Source organism: Physeter macrocephalus, chromosome 2, assembly GCF_002837175.3.
Source record: "Physeter macrocephalus isolate SW-GA chromosome 2, ASM283717v5, whole genome shotgun sequence".
Lineage (NCBI taxonomy): Eukaryota > Metazoa > Chordata > Mammalia > Artiodactyla > Physeteridae > Physeter > Physeter macrocephalus.
This window is the reverse complement of record NC_041215.1, coordinates 2,436,449-2,450,482: the sequence shown is the minus strand read 5'-3', so window position 1 is coordinate 2,450,482 and position 14,034 is coordinate 2,436,449. Positions and strand designations below refer to the sequence as shown.

At 46.5% G+C, this 14,034-nt stretch overlaps 1 long non-coding RNA gene across 1 annotated transcript in view; it reads left to right on the top strand.

Annotated features, from left to right (window-relative positions):
• Window positions 1-13,601, top strand: part of LOC114487439 (uncharacterized) — a 35,424-nt gene extending 21,823 nt beyond the window's left edge. The window contains exons 4-5 of the long non-coding RNA XR_003682540.2: window positions 8,085-8,237; window positions 13,546-13,601. This is a non-coding gene — a long non-coding RNA (uncharacterized lncRNA). The remainder of the gene's footprint in view (window positions 1-8,084; window positions 8,238-13,545) is intronic.
• Window positions 13,602-14,034: the final 433 nt, after the last annotated feature.

Below are 14,034 nucleotides of genomic sequence, written 5' to 3'. Positions count from 1 at the left end.
ACCACAAACACTATTCACATATAGACACACACACATATACACTAAGTATATATATAATACATATGTATCCATAATCCCTTCCCCTACGCATGTACACACACCCATAGTCCCTTCCAGATACCCCCACTCGCACATATACATATTCCACCATTCCTGCACACATTCACACACCCTCCTGCCCTCCTGCCCCCCCACCCCACAACGCACACAGCACCCAGCCACCCCCTTCTTTATGCTCCATAGCTCACTAGGCAAAGCTGTCTTTTAGCAGGTTCTGCGCTGGACCGTGGTGTGTCATCCCCTGTTCCTCAACCTGGGCCAGAAGGCCTGTCTGAACCCCAGTCCCTAACAGAGCATCTGGCACATAGGAGGGACTGAAAAGTGATTGCGAGGTGGGGACTGAATCAAAGCGAACTCATGACTGAAGGGTGGGGTTGAGATGAGCCCTAGAAAGGATTCAGGCCTGGTGTTCTTACCAGGAGCATGCAGCCCTGGGCCCCAGTAGAGTTGAAGTAGGCCAAGGGTATCTTTACTTTGAAAACCAAAAATAAACACAAAAGAAACAAAGCAATACACCAACTTCCCAGGTGAGTCTCATGTACACCCCTGGTCAAGGCCACCAGCCCTCTTGTTTTCAGAGAAGAGAAGTGCCCCGGTGTGATGGTGTTGACTGAGCCAGCCTGACGGAGCTGGCTCGACGTGCAAACATGGTGGAGCTGAGGAAGTGTGCAGGCTTGGGAGTGGAGGGTCATTCGCTCTGCACGTGGTGTGGATGGGGACCATGAAAGCCTTTGCTGGGGGAGGTGGCACAGTGTGGAGCAGTACTTCTCAAGTGGAGCAGTTTTGTCCACAGTTGGACAAGTGGCAATCAATGTCTGGAGACACTGTCACAACTTGGGTGGGGAGGGGCAGGTGATACTGGCGCCTACCAGGAAGAGGCCAGGGACATTCCTATACACCCTACGATGCCTAGGCAGCCCCACCCCAAGGAAAGAACCGCCCATCCTAAAATGTCAACAGTGCCCTCTTGAGAAACACTGGTGGAAAGAAAAGAACATGAGTTTTTGGAGGTGGTGTGAATCCCAACTCTGCCCCTTCCTGCCCATGTGACCTGGGACAAGTCACTTCCCTGCGGCCTCTGAACCTCGTTTTTCTCACTTGCAAAAGGGGATACTTATGTCCGTGTCAGGGGGTTACTGTGAGGATCACAAATACACACCGCGGGAATTCCCTGGCGGTCCAGTGGTTAGGACTCTGCCCTTCCACTGCAGAGGGCCTGGGTTCGATCCCTGGTTCGGGAACTAAGATCCTGCAAGCTGCACGGCTTGGCCAAAAAACAAACAAAAAAGAAATACACAAAGCATCTACCTAGCTGAGTCACAGGGTGAATGGAAGGTGTGTGATTAACCACGGCCTTTCTCCAGCCCCAGAGCCTTCCAGAGCCAGACTCCTGAACCCAGGGTAAGCGACCTCCACCTTTTCCTCTGCCATGCCATTTTCAGATCTTCCTCCTAGTGTCTCCCTGATCTCTTGGCTTCGGAAGGCTCCCTGTTCTATTACTGGCCTTCCCCTCTCCTCTCTTCGAACTCTGTGTGCATGTGGGATGGGATTCTGAGCCCTTCATCTTCAGTCCCCCACCTTGAATATACATACATCTCTCCTTGAGTGGCTGTGTTAGCTCTAGATGTGTAAAACATTCCTTGGACGTGGGGCATGGGGTATGCCTGTGTGTGTGCGCTTGCATGTTCATGCTCACATGCCTCTGTACACTTTCCTAGCTTCTCCTCTGGTGTGATTTTTCAGAAAGGAGATGGTAGGGGAATCCCTGATTTGGAGGTGCAGCATTTTCATTTCTAAACGTGTGAATTCACATCCTCAAATATACTCATGATCTAAAAATAAGAGGTTATAATAATAATAAATGCCCACAACTGAAAGTGAAACTTCCCCGTCTTCTCCCAGTTTTGCTGTAACTCTAGCTTTTAGAGGAAACTGTTATCCTTGTTTGGACAGAAAAATGTCAAAGAACACCAGAAGGGAACTGTGAGTGCCCCTTACTCTTCCTGAGCTTCTCTGGGCATTGACACGTTTGGTTTTTTGTTTTTTTTTTTCCCCCACAAATAGTTTGTCTGTAGCATGTATTTTATTTAAAAATAATAAACTTGCCTTTTGGTGTTGTAGGGGAGCAGAATTTGCCACCCTAAAATATGTCTCTTAGGCATATTAATTGTTTTAAGCTGGTTATTTTCTGAGAAACAGCAGATGTGAAGGACCTGGAAGACCAAGTAGGCCCTTTTGTAAGAAACATTTACCTTTGCAAGGGAAATCTCCATTTGTATGGGTGTCTCCCTCTCTTAACCTCAAAAGTCACCTTGACAAGGTTGCCAACACACTAACTCAAATCCCTACTTCTTCCTATTGGAGTCTTTCAGGAGCTTCCACCTTGATGCTTTTGCCTCCATTTGCTCCCATCTGCCATACACCACCCCAGGCCTATTTCCGAAATGCAGATCAGATTATGTCACTCCCTTCCTCAGAAGTTATCAATGGCTCCCATTGCCTCTAGCAGAAAGTTTGAAATTCCATAATATGCCATTTCAGGTCCTCCATGGTCTCTCCCAGCTGACTTCCCTGGTCTTTACTCCCAACGCAAGCTCACTCTCAACGCGCTGCGCCCTAAGTCCCAGCCACTCCGACGTGTTCCGTCTTTTCCTCCCTCCAAAGTTTTGCTTTTGCTGCTTCCATCACCTGGAATACCCTTTCTTTCCCATTTGCCCCTCTCTAAAGGTTACTCATCCTTTAAGACACACCTCAAACGCTTCACCCTTCCCAGAACCTCCCAGTTGGAGTGAATCTCTCTGTCCCTATAATATAGCCAAGTGCTGGAGTTGATTGGATACACATTTTTCTTCCCCAGTATTGAAAGCTCCTGAAATTCAGGAACTGTGTTACTAATCATTGTGGCTGATTTCCCTCCCCATTCCCTGCATCTAAGTGCTTGGCACAGATTAGGATTAAATAAATTGTGGAATTGAAGGGTTTTCTACAAGCTCTTTTAGGAACCACTGATACTGACAGGTGGGGATGGGGGCTTGATGACCTCTGGAAATCCTCCCCAGCCAGGCAAATAGCTTGGAGAAAAACCAGGAAAGACTGTAAACATTTTTGCAAAGCATATTCCAGTGGTTGGGAACCCACTCCAGCTGATGCCATATTATTTTCCCATTTGTAAGAGCCAGGCAGCCTCTTTCTTTTCCCAGCCTCTTCCTCTTTTCCCTACCTCCCATCTCTGGCTGTTCTCCAGGGGAAATTTATGTCTGTAATGGTGGAATGATTAGCTCCCAACCCTGGCATGCATTAACCTTGAATTGATGGTGTCAGCTAGTGAGGGAGAGGGAGCAGGAGGGCTCAGGCATTATGGCGCCTCTAACTGCATTTCTTTCTCTAGGGCCTGGCTTCAACTGAGCCATGGCTTATCAGCTCCCAAGCCCCTGCCCATTTTTTCACTCCCAAGTTAAGAAAGATCATTATAGGTTTTCCCATACTCTATGACATCAGTAATCTACATTTTAGTCACATCTTCCCCCCAACCCCAAATAAATTAAACAATATATTTCTTCCCACAAAGATTTCTTTACCTGTGGACTTCTGGTTGCCCTGGCAACAGGGAGTTGCAAGTCTTAACCCTCACTTACTAACCGTGACCCTGGACAAGCTGCTTGGCTTGAGTTCGTTTTCTTATCTGTAAAATGGAGATAATTATAGTATCTACCTCATAGGATTGTTCTATGGATCCAATGACCTGATATATGTAGGTGCTCAATCATAGGGCTGTACTCAGTAATGTGAGCTGTCATGATTATTGCTTGGTCCAGGTGAGCAATGGGACCCTGTACCCTGTCTGGGCCTCAGTATCCTTTTCTCTAAAATAGGGGCTAAGACTTGGCCATCAGTAACTCTCAAGTGGAATGCTGAGATGGGATAGTTCTTTCGTCTCCCCACCACCCTGACTATTTATATACCCAATCCTGCTGCTGTTTCTTATCACTTAAAATCTTTCTCAATTTGTTCCACTCACCAATGTAAAAGATTTCTCTAATAGTAGTCATAATAGTCTGGAGAGAAGGAACTTCCTTAATTAGAGCTGCTCCCTTGCCAGCTGGAGAAGTCGCTGTACTTTACCAATTGCTTCCTCAGATGGTTTTTGTCTCTGGAAACCAACAATATCAGTTCACTTAATAATTCTTATATTGGTATAGTGTTTTACTGTTTAGAGGGTTTTCCATCTCACTGGCCTCAATTCACCCTCCCAAATAAACCTATGGGATAGTTGGACTAAATATTATCAATCCCATTTTATAGATGGGAATTCTCTTTCATTCAGTGAACGTTTGTGGAACACATTTTGTACGAGCTGCCCCAGCTCAGATGATTGGTGTAAGTGGCTGAGGTGTCATTGCTCTAAGTTGTGGCTCTGGGTCAGGGTTCCAGGCCTTCCTGTGCTGGGTCCAGTGTGCCTGCACCCCACCATATCTGTCTTCTGGAGTTGGCCCCAGTCACTAACCCCTGATTCCTGGTACTGATGCCCTCGCCTGATAATCACGTCCAAGAGAGTGTTTCAGCCCAGGCAGCCCCCTTGGTGTTGTTTGCTGACCCCACAGCTCCCTGGTGAATTGCTACTCACCCTCTAAGCTCCAGCTCCTCAACTGTGGAGCCTTCCCTTACTTTGCCTTTCTTCGCTCCTCCCAGCACGGTACTTTGGATTCATCTCCATGACCACATTTATCACATTGTCGTGTGATGACTTACGCACACTCCTGCGTGTCTGTACCTGCCCCCCACCACCTCCACATACATCCCCATCCATATACCAAGCTACGAGCTGGAAAATACAGGCGGTCAAGGGCCCCTTCTATCATCCCTGAATCCCCAGTCAAGCCCAGCATCAGCACAGGCTCAGTAAATGTTTGTTGAATGGAGGGAGTAATTCTGAATGGGTCATTCCATCTCTGAGTAAGGTTGATTATCTTGTATCCTCTGGGTGTAGTTGAGTGAGGAAGGGGAGAGGATGGGGAGATGGAGAGGGGACAGAGTTATTAAAGATGGAAGCAGGATACCTGGCCTGACACCTCTGTGCTTCTTGGGGTAGATCGTTTTAATATGGGATGTGTCCTGTTTATAGATATCTAGTAGCCATTAAAGACATGCGTGTAAGTTTCCCTCCCAATCTGCTGCCCATGTTATTTCCTCCCAAAAGATTGTGGGTCAGGAAATTAGAAAGACAAAAAGCAGCCAGGCAACTTGCTTAGCGGAAATGAAAGGTAATTTCTGATGAAGGTCTCTCAAGTGCCAGGCTTCCTTGTTACCAAGCAGTATTATCCCCGTTTTACAAGTGAGTCAACAGTCCTAAAGCTCAAGTAATTTATCCAAGTTCACACAGTAGGTACTGGGCCAAGGTGAGATTTGACTTGAGAACCCCCAGCCCCAGGGACACTAATGTCTCCAGGCTTTGTTGGGGACCAGGCAGAAGGGTCTTAGATAAAAACTAGACAGGTCAGGAGATGTGAAAGGGGAAGATCTCGAGAAGGTTATGTCGACCCTGGGAAATGGTTGATGTCTCCATAGGTGGACTCTGCTTCGTATCTATCTGGTATTATCTTACCTTGTAAATAGTTACTGAGCTCAAGAAAATGGCCAGGAGGGGGGGACAGTCAGGGTCACTTTTCTATCCTGAAGGGACCACCACAGAGGGTCAGATGGGAACTGATGGCAGTCATCTGGAGGGACCCTGAAGAGAGAACTCCAAAGCTCCTGTGAGGGAGAGGGTTGTGTGTGTATGTGGACACGCTCACGTGTGTGAACTCTGTGTGTGTGTGTGTGTGTGTGCATGCCGTGTGTGTGGACTCTCAGGAACAGAAACAGTCCTGTTCAGTGTGGTTCTTAGGCTGTTGTTCCTGGCATCACCAACCACGTGATCTGCAGGAAATCTTCCTCTACTTCAGTTGGCTTCTGCTCCAAAGGACCATTTTAGGCCACATGCCCCCACCCTGCAGGGGCCCCTCTTTGACCAGCTCTTGAGCAAGATGATTAATTCCATTTTCTCAAGAGTCACGTTGTCTGGAGAATCATCTCTGGTTTTCGGGAAAGTGACTGAACTGGGGGCTGGCAAAAAGCTATGAGGGGTGGAGGGACAGTCACCAGAGCACACAGAATGTCAGCTCCGTCCTTCGTCTTTTTTGCGCTCAGCACCCAGGTGGGGTTCAGGCTGAGCTTTAGGGCACTCAATTGATCTACCTGGTCTAGTCTTCTTTCCCCAACCTTCAGCAGGATGACATCGGCACCATGGATCCTGGAGCCAGGACTCTGAGGGTGGGACTTCGGTACTGAGCCTGGAATTGAAGCAGTTTCCCTGCCTGTGTCTTGCCCCCAGTGAGGAAGTCTTGACGTTGTCCTGTACTTGCACTCCACCATGACTTTTTTTCTTTTATTTTTTAAGTGGTTTACATGCTAAATTTTATTTATTATTTGACCCATTGTAAATATCTGGTAGAATTAGAATCAGGCCATATATATATATATATATATTTTTTTTTTTTTTAATAAATTTATTTATTTATTTATTTTTGGCTGTGTTGGGTCTTTGTTGCAGAACGTGGGCTTTCTCCAGTTGCGGCGAGCAGGCGCTACTCTTCGTTGCGGTGCACGGGCTTCTCATTGCGGTGGCTTCTCTTGTTGTGGAGCACGGGCTCTAGGCGCGCGGGCTTCAGTAGTTGCGGCTCATGGGCTCTAGAGTGCAGGCTCAGTAGTTGTGGCGCACGGGCTTAGTTGCTCCTCGGCATGTGGGATCTTCCCAGACCAGGGCTCGAACCCGTGTCCCCTGCATTGGCAGGAGGATTCTTAACCACTGTGCCGCCAGGGAAGTCTCACCATGACTTTCTTGTCCCTTCTAGCTAATAAAATAATGGTGTGTACAGGACTCTTCATAGATTATGAACCTCATAGACTTTGAACTCTTCATAGATTATAAACTTCATAGATTATGAACGGACTCATCCAGTAGCTAATTTACAGGCCAGGGAAGATGCTATTTGAATTATCTGTGGTTTCTGTATTCACTGATTCAGTCAACATTTATTATACCTATTCTGGTCCAAGTGCTGGGGAAATAAAGATGTTTAAGACATGGTCTGTTCCTTGCAGGGTTCATGGTCAGCTGGAGGAGAGAAAGTTGTAAACAAGCAATCCATTATGCAATGGAGGGGGCGGGGAGTGGCATTATAGAGAAAGGAGCCAATGAGGTGAGAGAAGAGAAGAGAGAGGGTGGGACCATCTGTGGGCTGTAGAAAACTTCACCAGGGAGGTGACAACCGAACTGGTTCTTGAAGGATGGGTATCATTTAGCCAGATGAAAAAGAAGGGCAGGGTCCTTCTGGGCAGAAGGAATGGTGTGTACAAAAGGCCAGAGGTTGTGATGGGGAGAGTGTGTCCCAGGAAGACACCAGGATAGAGGACATGAAGGGAAGTGTCACATGATGGGCCTGGGACCCATTTGGAGAAGCCAAGAAGTTTGGATATTATTTGACAACTAAGGAGCCAGCAGAGGATTAGTCAGGGAGCTGCCTGCTTTCCATACATGGTGTGAGACTATGGTACATGGGTTAGAGAAGAGCTCCAGTTCCGAGGTCACGTGGTTAGTGCCCAAAGAGGTGGTAAGATTTAGGTGGGGAAAACCTCTTTGCTGGGACTACAGACTAACTGTGGCTTCCCACCTCATTAACTCTGCAGATCTGGCAAGAAAGTGTAGACAACCCAACAAACTTCAGTCCCTACAGCTGGAACATACAGCAGCACTGAGAATACATCTTGTCCCATGACGGACAACATACAATAATTTTATAATAGGAATAAATTCTTCATTCTCCAGCCAATATGAAAATGCAGACATGTACACATACAAGTTTAGAACAAGAAGGTCCTAATATCTTTTCATTAGATTTTGTTTTTCCAGTGGGTTTCGGGACTAAAGATCCTCCTCCTCTTCCTCCTACTTTTCTAATGAACAAAAACCTTTCTTTGTATTGAAGGTTGGAAAACCACGACCCTGAAAATGTAAGTGAATTGCTCCAGATCCCACTGTGTTCAATGGCAGAGCGAGTGTTGGAACTCATGAGGACGGCGGTGGCTGTGGAGGTGGTGATTCCTGAGTAGGAAACAACATATCGATGAAGTACTTAAAGGTGAGGATGCACTGATGCAATTGCCTAGGGATTTTTGGAAGCAAACAAACAAACAAGCAACCACCCTCTATCTTCTACTTGAATTATCTGGATCCCAAGACCAGAGGCTATTGACTTGCCACCCACGTTTTCCCTAGCTTCTGCAAGTTTGGTCTTCACATCCCAGGAAGAGATAACTGGACAGTGGGAGGAGTGAAGAAAACATCTCCCTTCTTGCACTGCTGTCTGCACATCCAAGGAGCCAGGTGGGGCAGGCTTTTTGCTCAGAGCATCTTAGCAGGGCTTTCAGTGGAGGGCAGCATAATAAATAATATAGCCTCCTCTCTGCTGCCCTTCATGCCTGAGAAGTTTGCAAAGCAGGGAAGCAGCCAGTCTTACCCCTCATTCCTGGGATTCCCTACTCTGGTTTGAGGCCGATGCCTCAGAGTGAAGCTTTTGCTGCTGTCATGGGGGAATCTCTGCAGCTGTGGTTTTTTGTTTGTTTGTTTGTTTTGTTTGTTTTTGCGGTACGCGGGCCTCTCACTGCTGTGGCCTCTCCCGCTGAGGAGCACAGGCTCCGGACGCGCAGGCTCAGCGGCCATGGCTCACGGGCCTAGCCGCTCCGCGGCATGTGGGATCTTCCCGGACTGGGGTACGAACCCGTGTCCCCTGCATCGGCAGGCGGACTCTCAACTGCTGCGCCACCAGGGAAGCCCCTGAAGCTGTGTTTTATATGGAACTTATTAAGAGGTGTGAATTAAAAATTTTCTCTTTCACTCCTATATAGGGTAGCCAGATTTGGCAAATAAAAATATAGGGCATCCAGTTAAATTTGAATTCCAGATAAAGAAAACTTTTTAAAATATGAATATGTCCCAAATATTACATTATTTGGTGCTTATCTGAAATTTAAATTTAACTGGGCATCCTATATTTTATGTGGCAGCTCTACTCTCTCCACAAGGAAAATGGCCCAATATCTGTTTTCTCTGACCAGAGAGCAGTTGTTTACATGTTTTTGCCATGATGATCTGCTTTGAGCTTGTTAAAATAATTGGTCAAAATATGCATGTGCCCTGGGGAGTTCAGATGTCTGCATTTCCAGAAGAGTGTAGGAAATTCAATCCAAATATTGATATTTCTGATGATTAATCATTAGCAGTGTTTGTGTCTGATGCCAGCTCCTTCTTTTGACTGAACTGATAGATCAGATTACTGAAAAACAATAGCCAGTCACTTGCTTCTACCTGATCCCTTATCATTAAGCATCTGCACTTTTCAATGGGTTGCTTTGGTGTTTGTAACCATTACAGTTAGTGTGTAATTAAGACGTGGAAAATACCTCCTTGCAGCTAGAGCCTGTCTGGCTCTGTAAATAATACCTTTACAGACTGAGCCAATAAACGGTTCACACCTGAGAGAGAGGCTGTCCCCCCCCAACCCCAATAATTGGAACTAAGGTAGTCCTTTAAGAGTTACAGAATAAAATTCATACACTATGAATGAAAGAAATCACCTGTAGATGTTATTCCAGAGGATGACAGAGGTGTTTTTGGAAAGCCTGAACTCCAGTCAAGGTGACTTGGCAGTATCTTCGGGGGAAGTCCTACCATGGAGGAGGTGACAGGTCTGCAGGAGAATCATGTGGTCTCTGGAAGAACATCAGTTATCCAAAAGGGAGGGTGGGCCTGGAGCCTTGAAAAAGGTAACTCACAGGGCAAGAACCTGGCAGTGTTTATCAAGGACCTTCCAAGGGAGAGAGGCTGGAATCTGCCAGGGTGTTTTCAGGTCCTGGAAAGGTGTTGTCTCTTGTGGGGGAAGGATAGTTCATGAGGCCTCAGCACAGTTCTGGGTGACAGCCTCCCCCATACCCTCCCAATTTCTCTTGGCTTTGACTTCAACCCAAGAAGTGATGTTCTGTTTCTAATTGGGTCTCCCTTTTGGATTTGCTTACAGGGATACCAGCACTGACCATGGAGCATAACTGCTCTGGCTCCCTCCCTCCATTTCTTTCTTCCTTTCCTTCTCTCTCTCTTTTTTCCCTCTTGCTCTCCTTCCTCCTCCCCTCTCCATCTTTTTCTCTTTCTGTTCTTGTTTTTTCTTGTATATCTATTTCTCAGAATTGATTAGTGAAGTGGAGTGAATTCTGGTTTGTACATAAACCTCCTGTGAGCCTGGGTAGTCTGAGTCGGTTCCCCCAAAGTCTGGTCAACTTTCAGAGCATTGCCGAAATCAGGTTTCTGGACTTGTAATGCTGGGGGGTCAGGCACTAGAATCCGGCACCCTGAGGTGCCAAGTCCTTCTGCCTGAGGGCTCAACTCAACAGCTCTCCTGGCGAAGTCTCTGAGCTCTGCTGAACTGCCACGTCCTTGGGTGAATATGCAGTTTTGTGGTTTATAACCAATCCGGTTTTGTTTTACTGCCATAAATACTGCCTGTATTTTTCCAGAGCCTTTTAATCTTATTGTATAAATTCCCACAGATGGGCAGGCATAGATCTCTTCTAGAGTGAAGGGAGTCAAAAACAAACAAATGCTTCATTGACTACTGGGCATCTAATGATAGATAATATCCAGTAAAATTCTACTCTTTTTTAAAAAATTTTATTTATTTATTTTTATTCATTTGTCTGTGCCAGGTCTTGGGTGCGGCAGGCATGCTCCTTAGTTGTGGCTCGCCGGCTCCTTAGTTGTGGCAGGAGAACTCTTAGTTGCAGCATGCATGTGGGATCTAGTTCCCTAAGCAGAGATCGAACCCAGGCCCCCTGCATTGGGATCATGGAGTCTTAACCATTGCACCACCAGGGAAGTCCTTAAATTCTACTCTTTAAAGAATAAAAGACAAGTTTTCCTCGGGTGAACTGAGGCTAGGGGAAACTGGTGCAGTAGAGAATGCAGTGCTCTTGTGACCCCTGAGCCATGGATTTAGCACTTCAGTTTGTCTGCCAACCATGTGAGAAACAGGCGCCAAAGCCTTTACATTAAGTAGCTATTCACTGCTGGCTTCCCTTGGCAAAATGCTGACTGGCTAACCTTTCTGCATCACTATAGAAAAGGCGAGTAGCTGCTTGCAATTGGAAGTGCATATAGAGCAGATAAACTTTTGTCCTCATCTTCTACATCGTATATAGTGTGTGATGCAGCTGTACACAGAGGCAGGGGTTCTTATGGCAGGTGAAGGCTGCTGTCGCATCAAATTCCATTGCTTTCTGTTCTGGAGATTGTGTTTGCCATGCGGACATTGAGGCAAAAGAAATGACCAGAGCGACATTTCAGGTTCCTCTCCTTTTTGGTTATATTTTGTGTCCCATTGCCCAGGATATTGACTTAATATAAGAAGGAGGCAATTAATTTAATTTAAAGGAAAGCTTATTCATTCATTAAATAAATATTAGCAGAGCACCTGCTCTGTGCCCAGCACTGTGATGCCCTTTCAGCCTAATGGAACAAACATGAGAAACAAACATTTGTTGCTGGTTCAATGGTGACCAGCAATGTGTAGTTTGGTGGCCTGGACCTATGTCTTTTTGTGCACATTGGAACTACAGGTCACCACTAGGTCATGACAGTAGGAATGGGGCTGAATACTCTAGGTATAGGACAAAGCTGGGAGGGCAGGGCAGGGATGGTCTGAGAGATGTCCAGACCTGGGCAAAGATATAAGATCCCCCCAACATTCCAATCCAAAGCCTTTAGACAGAGTATTTGGGTCTAATTATCTACATCCAGTGGCTTTAGCCAGGCAAATATCTGGCAAGGTAAGTGGTTTTTAAAATATTGGATATGGGGGCTTCCCTGGTGGCGCAGTGGTTGCGCGTCCGCCTGCCGATGCAGGGGAACCGGGTTCGCGTCCCGGTCTGGGAAGATCCCATATGCCGCGGAGCGGCTGGGCCCGTGAGCCATGGCCGCTGAGCCAGCGCGTCTGGAGCCTGTGCTCCGCAAAGGGAGAGGCCACAACAGTGAGAGGCCCGCGTACCACAAAAAACAAAACAAAACAAAACAAAACAAAATATTGGATATGATGTCAGGAGCCAGGAAAGCCATAGAAATGGGAGGGGCAGGGTCAAATAAAACTGCCAGTTTGACAGAAGAGAAACATCTGTCCATCCTTCCATTCATCCATTCATTCACTCATTAATTCATTCAGAAAATATTTATTAGTATCTGTTCTGTGAAATTCAAAGATAAATAAAACATGCTACCTACGCTCAAGGAGTTTAGCACCTTGTGGGAAAGAAGGGCAAGTGATAATGATTTGAAATACTAACTAAGCCTTGCTTAGTACAGTTTTTTTGTGCCAACCCCTGATTTCCTCAGGGTGACAGAAAGAGGGCCAGGTATCACTTGTACATGTTGTGGATTGCATTACAGGCGAGGAACCCTGAGCTTAGGGAACCCATATCTTTTATAGTGGATAGTAAGCCTACCTGCCCTTTGCTTTGAAGGGGGACATTATCTACCTTCTGATGCCATTTGCTATATAAACATTCTTGGAAAGATAATCTATAACCAAGAGACTGTCTCCATTCACAAGATGTGCAGAAACATGAGAGACTCCTGGAAAACTGCTTTCCCAAGATGATCTTTTATTTTTTTAGGATGACAGCTTTTGTGGAAACAGTGAGGAGATACTGAGGGAAGTCCTTGACCTTGGTATCAAAGTGGATTTTGCCCTCCTCCTGTAGGACTCAATGCTGGGGTATGGCCATGGTGAAACACGTAAATGAGGTCACCAGCAGCAGTGGGAAGGGGGCGTGGTGTAATCAGACACTCTCTCCTATGGGCCAATGGTAAAGGCTTTGCTTTATGAAAAACATGTGGCTCCATCCTATTAGCGTCTCAGAGCAGATATCTAAAGAGGAAGGCAGTCTGCCCAGGGTGGGCATGGAGGAGCATGTTGTGTACAATTCAGTGTGATGACCTGAAGGAAGGAAGGAAATTAAAATCTGTTGAGGACCTCTTATATCCCAGGCTCTGCAATCAATATTTCTACAACTTCCATTTCACTTAGTCTCATAATAAACTTTTTTCTTTTTTATTGTGGTAAAATACACATCACATGAAATTTACCATTGTAACCATTTAAAAGTGTACAATTCAGTGTCATTAAGTTCATTCACAAGGTTGTGCAACCATTACCATTATCTAATTCCAGACATTTTCATCACCCCAAACAGAAACTCCAGACCTATGAAGCGGTCACTCCCCATCCTTCCCTCCCTGCCTTAGCCTCTGGCAACCACTAATCTGCTTTGTGCCTCTATAGATTTGCCTATTCTGTATATTCATAACAACCTTTTGATATAAGTATTGTTATTCCCATTTTACAGATGAGGAAGCCATAGCTCAGAGAAGTTCACATCCTGCCCAAGGTCACAGAGCTGGTAGGTGATGAATGTGATGGGTTCTGTACTGAGCTCTCCAGGTAGAGGAGGAAGGTCAGTCACTTACGTGGTCCTCGAAGGAGCTTGGCTTAGAAAGGCCCTCAGGAGCGTGCCCCCTGTTAGTGTGTCCAGGGCGTGGAGCAGAGCAGAGGGAGGAGAGCAGGAATCCTGGGCACCGGGCCTGAATCAGAAGGCAGGCAGGCAGGAGAGGTGCTCCAGGTAGAGGAAGGATCCGACATGTTGTCAGGGGGTGGCCAGTTGGCCGGTAGAGCCAGGACCCCTGCAGGTCTCTCTTGCTAAGGTGGCATCTGGGGCAGGGGCAGCACCCCGATTCTGGAGGTGCTTCCAGCACAGCAGGCCGTGGCCCCTGTACTACAGATCTAACAGCTCTGTTTATTCGGGTGAGCCTGCCAAGAGAATGCCCCAGGAAGTCAG